Raw genomic sequence first — 14,842 nt, 5'->3', positions numbered from 1 at the left:
TTCTGTGAGCTTGTGTGGCCTACCACTTCACGGCTGAGCCGTTGTTGCTCCTCGACGTTTCCACTTCACAATAACAACACTTACAGTTGACCGGGGCAGCTCTAACAGGGCAGAAAGTTGACTAACTGACTTGTTGGACAGGTGGCATCCTATGACGGTGCCACGTTGAAAGTCACAGCTTTTCAGTACGGGTCATTCTACTGACACTGTTTGTCTATGGAGATTGCATGGCTGCGTGCTCGATTTTACACACCTGTTAGCAACGGGTGTGGCTGAAATAGCCAAATCCACTAATTTGAAGGGGCGTCTACATACATAAATAGTGTATGTAGTCCTTTGCTTGGATTCCTATAGATGTAGTTCTCTTTTTATTACTCAACATTTTTTATGCCTTTCTTGACATTTTTGATGCAGTGAATTTCTCTTTCTCGGTAGTTCATGCTCGTCTTTAAGAGTTTAGTTTCCCAAACCCTTCTTAATCTTAATTGAAACCTTGTGCATTTTATTACTGACAAACCCACTATACCGGATGGGAATCAATTGGCCGAGTTAACACGTCAAAATCAAAATTCCCTCCACCAACATACACTTCACCATTAGCATCGTTCATGTTTTCATGTGGGGCCAAAACACTCATGGCTTTATAGCGATAGTAGCCTAATTGTTACATGAATTGTAGCCAAACCTTGAGTACTTGCACACCTTTCTATGATTATTAGGTACGGAACACAATGTGTTAGATTTCATGTCTTACCATGTAGGCCTATAGGATGCATGCAATCAGTTCCTGCATGACGGCAACAGGCCCTGAACAATTGAAGAGTTTATTTCCAAAACGCTACTTCCATCAATTTTTCACATTTGTGTTTTGTCACAAATAATTATTTGTTATGGGTACCTTCATCTGTGTGTAAAATATCACTGTTCTCAGATTTTTAATTCATAGATTTTAGATGTGTATTAAAATGTGTATTAAAATGCAAAACGCTATATATCCACTGTTTAGCTGGAATGGAATGTTCATATAGTGTATATTTTACTGTAATGTGGTCGTCTCACCTAGCTATCTTAAGAGCAATGCACTTACTGTAAGTCGCTCTGCCAAAGAGCATCTGCTAAATGACTAAAATGTCAAATGTAAATGTTTTAAATGCAGATCTCATATTACTGTATTGATTCATTTTAGTATTATTACTTAAATAGTGATGTCACAATTGAATCATTTGTACAGTCATTAATACATAATTTTTTTTAGCAAAAAGCAGTTTACTTATTTCTCTGACAGTGAGGCAGATATATAACGTTTTCCAAAAAAAACATGAATATTTGTCTCTCAGAAATGAGACCATGAAGTAATAGACTGTCTGTCATTGAACAACCCCATGACGTGATTAAATAGTGAAAAACACCAATCTATTTCACAAGTTCTTTAAACAATAAAAGATCCTTTACCAACATTTATGAAAATGGGTATATAGCGTTTTGGAATGAAACTCAAATGATCAATAGTGTCAGACATACTTCAGAAAGTATTCTCATACCTCTACTTTTTCCACATTCTGTTGTGTTACAGCCTGAATTTACAATGGATTAAATTGAGACTTTGTGTCACTGATCTACACACAATACCACATAATGTCAAAGAGGAATTTTGTTTGTAGAACATTTTAGAAATAAATAACACATTTTAAAACTGAAATGTCCTGAATCAAGAAGTATTCAACCCCTTTGTTACGGCAAGCCTAAATAAGTTCAGGAGTAAATTTGTGATTAACAAATCACATAATAAGTTGCATGGACTCATTCCATGTTCAATAATAGTGGATAACATTATTTTTTTATGACTACCCCATCTCTGTACCCCACACATACAATTATCTGTGAAGTCCCTCAATCAAGCAGTGAATTTCAAGCACAGATTCAACCACAAAGACCAGGGATGTTTTTCAATGCCTCACAAAGAAGGACACCAATTGGTAGATGTGTAAACATTAAAAAGCAGATGCTGAATATCCCTTTGAGCATGGTGAAGTTATTAATTAGGCTTTGAATGACGTATCAATACACCCAGTCACTACAAAGATACAGGCATCCTTCCTAACTCAGTTGCAGGAGAGGAAGGAACCTGCTCAGGGATTTCAACCATGGTGATTTTAAAACAGTTACAGAGTTTAATGGTTGTGATATAAGAAAACTGAGGATGGATCAACAACATTGTAGTTACTCCACAATACTAACCTTATTGACAGAGTGAAAAGAAGGAAACCTGTACAGAATAAAATATTCCAAAACATGCATCCTGTCTCCAACAAGGCACTTAAGTAATAATATTGAGGTTTTTGTTGCATAAAACAAAACGGAATACAGCTATAAGCACAGGCAAAATCCTAGAGACTAATTCACTAATTCACCTTTTAGCAGGACAATAACCTAAAACACAAGGCCAAATCTACACTGGAGTTGCTTACCAACACGAAAATGTATGTTCTTGAGTGGCTTAGTTACGATTTTGACTTAAATCGGCTTGAAACTCTATGGATAGACTTGAAAACGGCTGTCTAGCCATGATCAACAATCAACTTGACAGAGCTTGAAGAATTTTAAAAATAACAATTGGCAAATATTGCGCAATCCAGGTGTGCAATTCTTAGAGACTTACCCAAAAAGACTCACAGCTGTAATCGCTGCCAAAGGTGCTTCTACAAAGTATTGACTCAGGGGTGTGAATACCTATGTAAATGAGATATTTCTGTATTTCATTATCAATAAATTTGCAAAAATGTCTAAGAATTTACACATTCTGTAGATGGGCGAGATTTTTTTTTTTTTAAATCCATTTTGAATTCGGGCTGTACCACAACATGTGGAATAAGTCAAGGGGTATTAATACTTTCTGAATGTACTGTAGGCCTAGTAATGTCAATTTGTCTTTCTTTTTTCTTATGATTTTGATATATGTAGGTTTTTACTGGGATTTATAGACCTATAGCCTACATCACTAATTATTAATGCATGAGCAGAACATATTTAGCACAATATTCTTAAGAATAACAGGGACGTTGTTAGGCAATCGTTTCAATGCAACCTATACACATTGCAGGGACTGATCAATTCACCTTGTATAGGCCTACCTTTATCAGACAGACACTGCACCTCTTGTGTTACGCCTATATGCGCTATGACAAGCATGAGGTGTTACAGTTTAACAGTGTATTTAAAAAAATAAAAACAATTCTTAACAGTGTATTGCACGTGCTTATTTTTGATTACATTATCTTGTATGTATCATAATTTGCCTCTTGGATATAAAAAGCAAGTGTCTTGCGTTGCAAAACATCTTTGGGTATATGGGCTGCTGTGTCCACTACGTGCACGGCTACGAAGGGGCCTGTTCCCTTGGTTGGATGTGGGTGGGAGGTGGAGAGATTGTCAATCAGAGCCGCTTCAGAGACCAGGGACAATATCCTTCGTAAGAAATCAGTCACTCCGCATTTAGTATCAATGTGCCCTGCTATAGGGCAGCGCAGCACACACTGGCACACGGTTCATACGGGAGAGAGAAAACACTTGTCATGTGTGAGCGTGTGCATGTGTCGACCTATGTTTGCGCGAACGCGTGGTGAATTTTGGGACTGGCCACAGCCTCTCCCATAACGTGCTCTCAACCTATACGCGAGGACACACAGTTGTAAAGAGGCTATAATGAGATGAAGCACTACAATGCCCACCATATCTCTTCTAAATGCACATTTCAGTATTAAGCAGGTCTACTAGACATTTTGTAGAATAAGGACTACAATTCCGTATTGTCCTGATGGACTGGGCATGAAAGTGACTGAATAAATCCACTTGAATTAAAATCAAATCCATTCTGAGGCAGGTGTGAACGGTTTGGTTTTATGTCAAATTGGTGTTTGAGTAAAATGTAGAATATTCTGGATAGTTTTAATCGATTTGTCTTGCTTGCATTTTACCTCGAGGTACATTCCTTAATGAGTCTGAAATTGCCTGCAAACTGCAGGTAGCCAATGGATATCTACAAATATCGAATATTTATGGCTATATCATAATGAATTACATATTACGTTACACATGTTGCAACAAACAATAAATATGAATCAATTTATGAATATATTTATTTTTACCTATCGTGTAATAACGGGTTATAACCAGTCCTAGTCTTGTAAAATATCTGTTTACTTTTCCCACTACCGTTACCATATGCATACTGGTGTAACTAGGCCGTCGCCATAGTTCAGGGGTCACCGACCTAGAGAAACCATGGTGATGAGTTCTCAGAATCAACACCATGCTCCTCCACAATCCCACCTAATGTTCAGTCGCAGGTCTAGGTTTAATCAATATTGCAATGATGTATGTCAAAAATAACTGTCTGTTTTTATTGCCACGGTGACCAAGATGAATGTTATGTATTGTCTGTATATGTAAACAATAAAATAGCAAAATAATAAAGAAAATACAGATAATTCTCCATGTTATTTATTGTTGAAAAATAAAACAACATTAGTATTCAATGTATATGATTCCTCCATAACTATACAAAACATCTAAATGTCTTTGATAAATTAGATGACTCTTAATTATGGCAATTTATATTCTTCCAGTAAGATACAGTGCATCATTAAATATAATGTACATTTTGTTCTATTTATAGCGTAGATATTGTCTCGTGTAAATAAAGCTATCTCACGTAAACACAACATATTTGCTCCTGTTTGATTATTTTACAGTATGTACAAACACATTTTATTGCAGTAGAGTCATACAATTTTGCACAATCGTATATATTTTACATTTTCAGAGTCTACAGTTGCAGACTATGCCTTTCCCTCGCATAGGCTACTGGTTTTCTTTTCAGACAAATGATCCCAACAGATTTCAATGATCGCGGAGTGTAGGCTTTGGCTATAGATACTACTCTCATTTTACAGCGACTGATCTATTGAAGGCTATTGCAAAATACGTTTTAATGTTAACTACGTGGTGATCATCCAAATATTATTTCTACAGAAGTAACAAGCGGTATTTTCGCAAGCACAGCTATTTGTTTAACACTATATACGACAAACCTCAAGCAGCCACAACATTTCTAGTTGTTAAATAGGCCTATTGGTGAAAGGGTCCATTTACATTTTCTCCATTGAAACTCCGAGAGGAGGGACTCCGGGCTTGCTGTTTCACTTCTTTCTCTATGAGACGCTATATCTACTCGCTGTATTCCAATCATCTGGTGATTCGCGGCGGTTGTCTCAAAACGTTTACTGCTAAACCATCGTTGCATCGCATTTATCCGAAATATAACCTAATTTAAAAATATATATAACGTTTAACTTCCCCTCTTCCTGCCCGCCGTATTCCCTTTGATTCACGCTTGACTCATATGGCTCGAGGGCGAATGGGGTCCGAGTATGGAGCGCCTTGAAACAGTCTCGTCTTATCTCCTTTCATCATCTAACCCTGGGACGCCTTGAAACCGCAGGGCCAGTTATTGCTTCTTCTTTTTTCAGACAGCCCAATGCGGACTGGACAGCAGCCAATGAGACTCTTGTTTACACTCTGTGAGTGACAATGCGCTGGCAATGTGCCAGCCAATCAAAACGTTTATTGAGTGGGACTCGTTTTTAAACCCTTTATATATAATAATAAATACAGGAGAAATGTTCACATGTTACACTGATGATGCCTTCTATAGTTTTTCTTCTAACGCAGGTGGTTGAACTAAACACACCTGCCCATAACCTTCTGAAATAATAGCCCTGCAAAATAAGCATTTAAGGCATGTTGTCATGCTTTGAAGAAACACTTTTCTATCTGAAGTTGTGACAACATGAAAGCTCTGACCTCATTGTTGTGCTCACAGACACTTCAGGCAGAAATAGGAGTTATTATTGAGTAGTAGACGTAAACCGTTCGTAATTGTACATCCTTATTCCAAATATTTTATCAGAACAACTAGTCTATTGATCCACCAATGTGTTCCCATCCACGAGGCACTGACATTTTTAATACATTATTTTATTACAAAATATGCCTGATTTAACTGTTTTAAATGCGCATTTGAATGTAAGGATTTTAGGGAGATTTGTATTTTGGACACAAAAAAAAGGTTTATCATAATAACTAGATAGACAGTGCATGCTTGTCTCATTAAAAATGTTGATAAAAGTGTTAATAAAACAATGTGTAATTTCTGAAAACTACAGATACGTCCAGAATGACAAATTACTTAATTACTTACAGACAGACACATCATAAGGGACAACTACAGTATACATTTTAACATTTAACATACTGAACAAGTTCTCTAATTATTTATTATATTTATTAGTCTAATAGCCTACATTGCTTTGATTCAAACAACAGGGCTTTATTGTGAAAAATTTTATTATTAGCGGTGGTCTTGTGGATGTATGTCTATTTGTTCAAATGTTGAAACGCTAAAACCTACATGTAAAAAGCCCACTGTAAAACTTTAAATCTGGCGCGCATCACTTTGTTCAGTCGCTACACTATTGGCTCTTGATATGGGCCAATCAACATCTCGTGTGTCCCCGGGCGAGCGGCACAAGCTCATTAGCATGTAGGTATCCGGCCAATGGGCGAATGTGTTTACCCTCCCCGAGATGCGAGGCACGAGCTGATCAGTGCACTGGGAAAGAGAATTGCTGTTCGGAGATCCGAGCCTCGATTCTGTAGTCTAGAAGCCCGAATCCCGGTGCTTTCAGCAGATTGAACGACGTACTGCGCAGCTCCAAATGAAAACCTATAGGATGTAACCGTAGGCACACGTTTTTGTCCAAATGAACGTAATTTTTGGTCTGTATTTTTTCCCCTTTATTTTTTAATTTCCTAATTTATTGTTATGCAAGGATTTAACATACCAGTAAGTAAATTGTATTTTATATTTTCTTGATCTTAGCAAATTAAACCATGGCTTTATATCGACCACGAACACAACATTTGAAATGACAGGCCTAATAACTAAATAATTCATGGATGTAACAATTCTACAAAAGCCCAGGTAATTTTTTATAAACAACACAATTACAGTATGACACACCTAGGCTATAACAGTGTAATAATTGCAAGCAAGTGTATGCTAGGTCAATATTAAATTCTGCACGCAATGTCTAAATTCAATGTATGTAAATATGAGGCTTTGTGCGCATATCTATTTATGGGCTGGCTTTTAAAATTAAAATGTTAATTATGCGGTTGGCGTTATTTAAAACCAAATGAATAGGCCTAGCCCAAACTATTATTATTATTATAACACAATAATTATATTTAGAGTACATATTTGCAATTGGCATGAGGTGAGCTACCGAATAGACTACAGTTTATTTTCCTACATTTTTATTTTACAAAGACAAAACTGCATTATGTAGCGGCATAATCGGTTCGGTCGAGATTTATTGATCGACGACGCATTTAATCAATTTGTAAATGAGTAATCATTATAGTCGCTTGAGTCGTTTATTTTACAGGAGACCTGATATTATATGAATTCGCCCTATTTCATGTTACATGGCCGCTCTAACATGTATTTATTTTTGTATTTACCTCGATTGTCTGTTGGCAAATCATTCTAAATGGTTCAACCGTCAATTTAGTTTATGTAGGATTAGTAACATAGCCTCCACGCCGTGGTGGTATTTGTATAGGGAATAATGTTTACAATCGTTGCCCTGCTATGGTGTATTCCCACCCCGCCAGGTTTGATGTGGATGGGCGCCTCTCCCGCAGCATGATCCGACCCAATAAAAGATCATTTGATTTATCATCCGAGTTCCTGTGTCCGAACGGATTCCGCAAATGAAATATGCAATGCGACTGAATTATTAGCGTCGATCATTTGAACCTGTTAGCAAACAAGATAGTTTTCGTGAATAAATTCACATAGCATGAGTCCGACACAGCTTTGTGTAGTAAGCTAGGCTACCAACCACAAAGCGTTCCCCCTATTACGCTGTAATAAAAATGGTCATAGCCCACTCGCCACAAATAGCCATGGCGTCTTCGCATTTCTAAAAGGTAATATAGGTTTGCAATCAGGTTGTTCTTAAATAGTCTTGTTTTAGTCGTCAAACACATGTAGGCGGGCGGTTTATGACTTTATATCAGCCCGGTGAAGGACTGTAGCAAGGCTAATGGCTGACTGCAAGCAGTTTAAATGTGGAGACAAAGACAGTCTTCGCCACGGTCATTCACCTTGGATTTTTAGTACTAGAATTTGGGGGATTCAGCATTTTTCATGTCAAAATCAAACCTTTCACGATGAAGAAACTTGAACAGCATTTATACATAGGGATTTATATTAATTAAAATATTTGGCCAAGACTTCCAATGTCCATGCAAATATTGTTTTAAATAGCTGGCTAGGCTGCACTGTTTACTTATTCCTTGTACAGTCAATTAATAAAGTGAGAAAATAACCAATGTATAACATTTTACAGAATATTGGTTTAGCCCTATACACATTACATGCTCTTGTACTTGATTATAATGAGAGAGAGAAAGCTCGAGTGATAGGCTATATTGTATTTATGCAGTAGCCTAAAGGCTAGAGGTTATATTAGGGTTGCTACTCTTTGATTACCTGAAATAAAAGCGTAAATGGGTCACGAAAGATGAGGAGCTGGAGAGCAGATATTTGCATGGACAGTTTGGACACGCACAAGTTCTTGATTAATTGATAACGACGTTTCGGACGACGTGCATTTTGATGTATAATTTTCACATGGGGGTTTCAGTAAAATTACTTCGCAGATATTTCACATACGTGGAAATAATCGCGTTACAGTCAAGCGTGGACCGTCCAAGACTATTCCATTGTTAGGCCTATGCATAGACCAGCATTTTGACACGAGCCGAATAAATATACATGATCAACTATACATTTATTTTAATAATGAACATGCCTGTATTATGGTTGAATAGTCAAAGACCATATGATCAGGAGGGAGCAGTGTTCACCTAGATATATGAATGCACATTTAGGCATAATCAATTGGAAATAAAAAAAATCCTTCATTTTGTGCGGTTTGAGCATTCTGTCTTATAAATCATGCATTTAGTTCATCAATAGCATGTCCTTGTCCCAATAATTCTTAATTTATCTAATGAAATGTGCTAAATGCACGTCTCCACAGATTAAACACTATTTGCCAAAATTGACAGCTGACTAAAGGGAATGTATTGATTGTTCTGATGAACTGTACGATAAGGTAGGAATAAAATAACACAACTATGGGCGATGACATTTAGTAAGACCTTGAACAGACTACAGAGAGACCTGATGTGTTCAAGCCAGGCTCCAACGGGTTCAGTGCTACATCAAGGAAGGCCTTTCCCTCAATAGCATAATCAATAGAGATTTCAGTAGGCCTATAGGCCTGCCTGTCAGTCGCATTAAACCCTTGGTCCGTCGTATACGGTTGTAGAAAACAAAGATTTGGGTGGTTGTTCTTATTGTTGCTGATCCCGTGTTGTTTTCTTGCAGCGTTTACACTCCCTCAAGGAAGGGAAGACTGAACAACGCTTTTGTCTCAACCGTTCACTGCTTCTGCATAATAGTTCTGAATATCTGAAGCAGCCTGTGACATGTATAACTGTATATAACAGTAAGGAAAATAACACAGTAACGCTATTCCAGCATATGACATCAACAACTGTAGGCCTTTAGAATGTTATCATTTTCTAAACATTCTCTCTGTCAATCAAAACCCTTTTCATTTTTATTTCTTGCAGAAAAGATGATTCGGGGCTACGTTTTTGGCTGGAGAAGCCTTCGACCAACTAAATGCAATACTTAGACCTATAAAGGATTATTATATGGATTGCATTTGATTATCTTGGTCTCCCCGCTGGATTTCGGATTATTCACCTTTCGCCAGTATGGAGGGACGGGATTTTGCTGCGCCTGCCCACCTCCTGTCGGAGCGGGGCGCGTTGGTACACCGCGCCGCCTCTCGGATCGCCTCCACCGGCCACAGTTCAGTACAGCATGGCGGTCATTTCCCGTCAGGAAAATACTACCCTTCTCACATCCCAATGGCTCCGCATTCAGGTTGGTAAAATATATATACGTGTTGTTTCACCATAGACCATTTTGAACACAATGAAAATATATTAGTCCATCGAATTTGTGCCAAATGTCCCCAATCTTCCTGCATGCATTGCGCCAGATAATTAAATTAGCTCGCGAGGTTGGCAGCTAAGGGACGTTACTAACGAATTTTGCACAAAATATGTCCAGAATGATTTTGCGGTATAATTATGATTTACACTACATGATTTGTTCATGTTGTTTTAGTGGTTTTATAAACCCCGGGTTATATTAGGCTGCATCATGCATATGTAAAGCAAGCACATATTACAAATCCGGGGTGTTCTATTACGCACACGCTGTGGGCTACTGTAAACAAAATGTCTGCTACTGTACTTCACCATTTGTTGATGTTGATTGGGTGAATTGTAATTTGGTTTAATGGGCCACATGTAATAAATGTGATAACTTTGTGGAGTCAATTGTACCCTATTGTTGCGGCCTATTTCATTTAAACCTTGTGGTCTAATGAATGAGACAATTGGTCGTTTTTACCAAATGCACGTTTTTTTACGCAGCGTTCCGGCGTCCTCCCATTGTTCTTCAATGACATGCTGGTGATTCTGAGTGATATTCATGAGTGTCATGCTGCTGTGGTTGATGGCAAGCACCCGAACAAAAGCCTGGGCGTTCACTGTTCACGAAAGTGCGTACGGCGACTGAAGGGGGATCTAATGTATGTAACCAGACATATAGGCATAGCCGCGGGAAAATCCTCCTTCTATATCGGGCATTCGCAGTGCATGCATCAGTGATTTAGGTATCTATTATCGAAGTGTACTGCATGTAAATAGGCACCGGTGTCAACATGGAGTGCCTGCGTGCGTGGATTCGTGCGCGCGTGTTCCCACTGGACGACCAACTAACTGTATTATATAGGGACAACCAAAACATGGGGAAGGTGCAACGTTAGAAGTTCATATTCACACAAGTTACATTTTAGGGTATGGGAGGAGCTATCAAAATTTGGGGAGACCCCACTGGGCACACACTGGTTGAATCAACGTTGTTTCAACGTCATTTCAAGAAATGATGTTGAACCAATGTGGAATAGAAGTTGAATTGACGTCTGTGTCCAGTGGAACAACACCACAAAATAGTTGGATTTAGACATGTCACATTAAACTGCATAACATATATCATTCATATAATATTTTGTTGTTGTTGTCATTAATGCTTCCACAATTTTCACAAATAATCATTGTCATTAGATGATATACCCACTTGCAACTTTAAGGTCATTGGGGTCACCATAAAGGACAACAGCACCATATTTCTTATATGTTACAGGCAGGTGCGGGGTATGGTTAAATAATGAAATAATCTATAGAAGTTATAGAATATTTGATTCATATTTGGCCAAGGCTGAGTCATCGTTTCCCCTACTATTGCCCTGTTTCTGAATTATGCTAAGACCTTGCATTTTGGAGTCCCCCATAGTGTTGATTTAAATATCCTGCTATGCTCTTCTAGTGCAGTGTCATTTGTCGAAATGACATCTGATAATAGCAATTACACCAATTCTAATACAAATATGTTTTTTTATATAATGTACTGCACACACTGTATACATTATATCAAAATCAATATACATTTGTTGACAAGGGGCTCACAATGCCTCTTCCCGTCTGTCTGTCAGGCATGCACTCCTGGCCTTTGCAGGAGATTGTGACGTGGTTAGCTCTTATAAAGGGCAATATGGCAGCAGGTCTGGGTATGTCTGTGAATGCCTGGTTGGTGCCCTAGGGGTTTTCCTGGCATTCCCCCCAACCACATAGACAACAGCTACAGTGCAGTGGTTGAAGGGAGGGAGAGTGATTTGGAAAAAAGGCAAAGCATATATTTTTTAGATGTATTATACTTTTGTCAGTTGATTTTTACAATTTGTAAAGTTATCTATTGTGTTTTTTCAATCTCTCATTGATAACCAGTTGGTGTGCACCTCATGTGAAGTTCCTGGCAAAATCCATAATTTGAAAATGTTAGGCATTTTTGCCCACTGGGTCCAATCTCTTCCCAGGAAACTGGGAACATTCCTAGGACCTTAGCTAACGTTCTACATTAAGTTCTAGTTAGCGTTTTTATCTAACATTAGAATGATAACATCCCAAAACATAAAAATCATGTTTTTCATAACAAAATATTTTCTTCAGAAAGTGATGAAATGAAATATCCTTGAAATGTCTCCTCAGATGCACTAAGATGTTGTGCACAACATCTGTAACAACCACCACAGAACGTTCCCCTGAGGTTGTTGTTAGGTTTCCAGGTAATGTAATAACAAAATGTGTTCTGGGAACGTTCGTGCAACATCGGGTGAATGCTTCATACAAACATTGTATAATCATCAGCACAACTGGCAAGTTTTTGTATATTAGAACTTTTGGGGCAACCTAATTTTATAGTCATTTAGCCCTAATGAATGTTCTGGGAACGTTCACAGAACCAATTTCAGTTTGCTGGGTTATTCGTCAACGACTCAATCTAATTGATTTTGATGGAAGGTTGTTGGAAAGAATAGACAGTTGTAGGCCCATTTAGAAACACCATCGGATCCAGCCAACGTTTTTGAACAGGTGCATTAAGATATTCTTGCAATAAATCACAAAATCATGGCAATTACATAACGTTAAAGATGGCTAGCATTCAGCTTTACTATACATTGATTTCACTAACACCAGATTGTTTTTAAGTCATTTCACAAGTGCATTCACAATTCCATTGATTTGTTACTGTATATTTTTTTGTTGTTGTCTTGATTTATTATTTTGTTACCAGATTGATTCTTTGATGTTTGGAACACATCATAAAGCAACCTATTAGATGAGAATTTGAGTATAACTGATAAATTAGTATAAAAAAAGTGATTTAAAAAAAAAAGTGATTTATAAAATGTGATTTGTTGAGGATGCAGCTAGATGCTCTCTTATCAGTGTGTAGGGACTTCTACTGAATAAGCTGAACAGGACAGAGCTACATATTTCACACAGCTACAGACAATACCATCATGCATTTATCATTTAAGCAGATTGAATGGGTTCTTAAGCACTTACAAATTTGTAACATTTTGTACAAATTGGAATTGGTTACATATCATACAGGATTATACAAAACATTTTTATTGCAGGACGTAACGTCATACCAAATGGATGATATAATACACAATTGTGCACAGTTTTCAGGGACCTGTTTTGGCTCATGAGCGCTACTTTCAGAACTACTTGGTGAAACCTTTCTAACGGAACTTTAAGAAATAACAAAATGTGGAAATAGATTCTCAACAAAATGTGGACTTAGACCATCCAACACAGACTCAATATTCCTACTGTACGTGGCTGAAATCCCATTTTAACATCTTCAACGAAACAGGTTTCTTTTGTCTTCTAGGAGTCATTAGTGTATCTTCAACTGTCTTGTCCTGGGCACTACTACCATTAGGGAAAACAGATCACCTTGTTTGCTGAGTGTGTTAAATCCTTCAGTTTTCTCTGTGCTTTTCCCCCGGGGACTAACTCACACACTGGTTCCCATGAATACTTTACAAAAAGCATGAATATTTCAGAGTTGGTGTAAAAATGCATTCATAAGCAGGTTTGTGCTGTGGCTCCTTGAAAGAAGTTCCTCTGTCTGATTTTAGGGGTGTTTATCATCAACCATATCTCTCCACTCTGGCTGCTGAAAGACGTCTGTAAACTGGCGCTGTTGTTGCGACTCCCTCTCTTGGCTTGGTAACCGCTCTGTTCCTCGCTGGGTTACGATATTTCGACATGTTTTGGTAGGAAACGCACACTGTCTGTTCCACAGAAGGGGGATTTCAGTTGCAATCTGGGCCCCTGTACAGAGAGCGAGTGGACGCCATAAGGAAGTCTATATTCTCTCACTTGTCTGTTGAAGCATGTTGCTGAACCAACTAGACATGTATCTGCCACTGTCTCTCTTCACCAAGAGCAGCCAGACAGTCATTTGTCCTGCAAGTCAGGTGGTCGATGTGTAGCCTCTACTAGTCTAGCAATGTCCTCGCTGAATCTGACGGGATAACTATTCCTCTGTTCCTATACACACACACAGAGGCACAGATTCTACTTATTGGTGTTGGGTCATTTCATTCTGCCACAAAGCTAAATATACACCGTATTCATTCAAACGGTTTTCTAACTACCCTTCTGGTTGTTTAGCAGAGCGAAGCACAGCCGACCTGATAGCAGAAAACTAGGAGACACAGTGGATCTGTCTTTACTGCTGCCATTTATGACCTGGGGGTCATCTTTCAGCCATACTGTTCTGATCATTGGGGTGCATCTGGGATGTGTGTCTGTTAAAACAGTAGGGGGGTTAGGGTTAGGGTTGGTAGAAGGGCTTCGGCTCTGGAGGGGACCGTCCATGGCTGAGAGCTGCTCTCAACACCCCATGTAATCAACGGTCATATTTATGTCACATTCTAAAAGACACAAAGGGACAGACAGACAAACAAACGCACACACACACACACACACACACACACACACACACACACACACACACACACACACACACACACACACCTCACACACACACACACACACACACACACACTCACACACCTCACACACACTCACAGACAGACGCACACACACATACACACTCACACTCATACACAAACCGGCACACACACACACACACACACACGCACGCACGCACCCACACACACACACACACACACACACACACACACAC

At 38.5% G+C, this 14,842-nt stretch overlaps 1 long non-coding RNA gene across 2 annotated transcripts; it reads left to right on the top strand.

Moving 5' to 3' along the window:
• The first annotated feature begins 6,467 nt into the window (after positions 1–6,467).
• Positions 6,468–14,568, top strand: LOC115207421 (uncharacterized). Of its 2 annotated transcripts, XR_003881013.1 has the most exons (3): positions 6,469–6,904; positions 9,772–10,090; positions 10,648–14,568. It is a non-coding gene; the product is annotated as an uncharacterized LOC115207421 (long non-coding RNA). The 2 variants fall into 2 exon arrangements; XR_003881012.1 differs by having other exon boundaries at positions 6,468–6,904; positions 9,772–14,565.
• The last annotated feature ends 274 nt before the right edge of the window (positions 14,569–14,842 follow it).

The sequence above is a fragment of the Salmo trutta genome, chromosome 1 (assembly GCF_901001165.1).
Source record: "Salmo trutta chromosome 1, fSalTru1.1, whole genome shotgun sequence".
Taxonomy (NCBI): domain Eukaryota; kingdom Metazoa; phylum Chordata; class Actinopteri; order Salmoniformes; family Salmonidae; genus Salmo; species Salmo trutta.
This window is presented reverse-complemented; position numbering and strand designations above follow the sequence as displayed.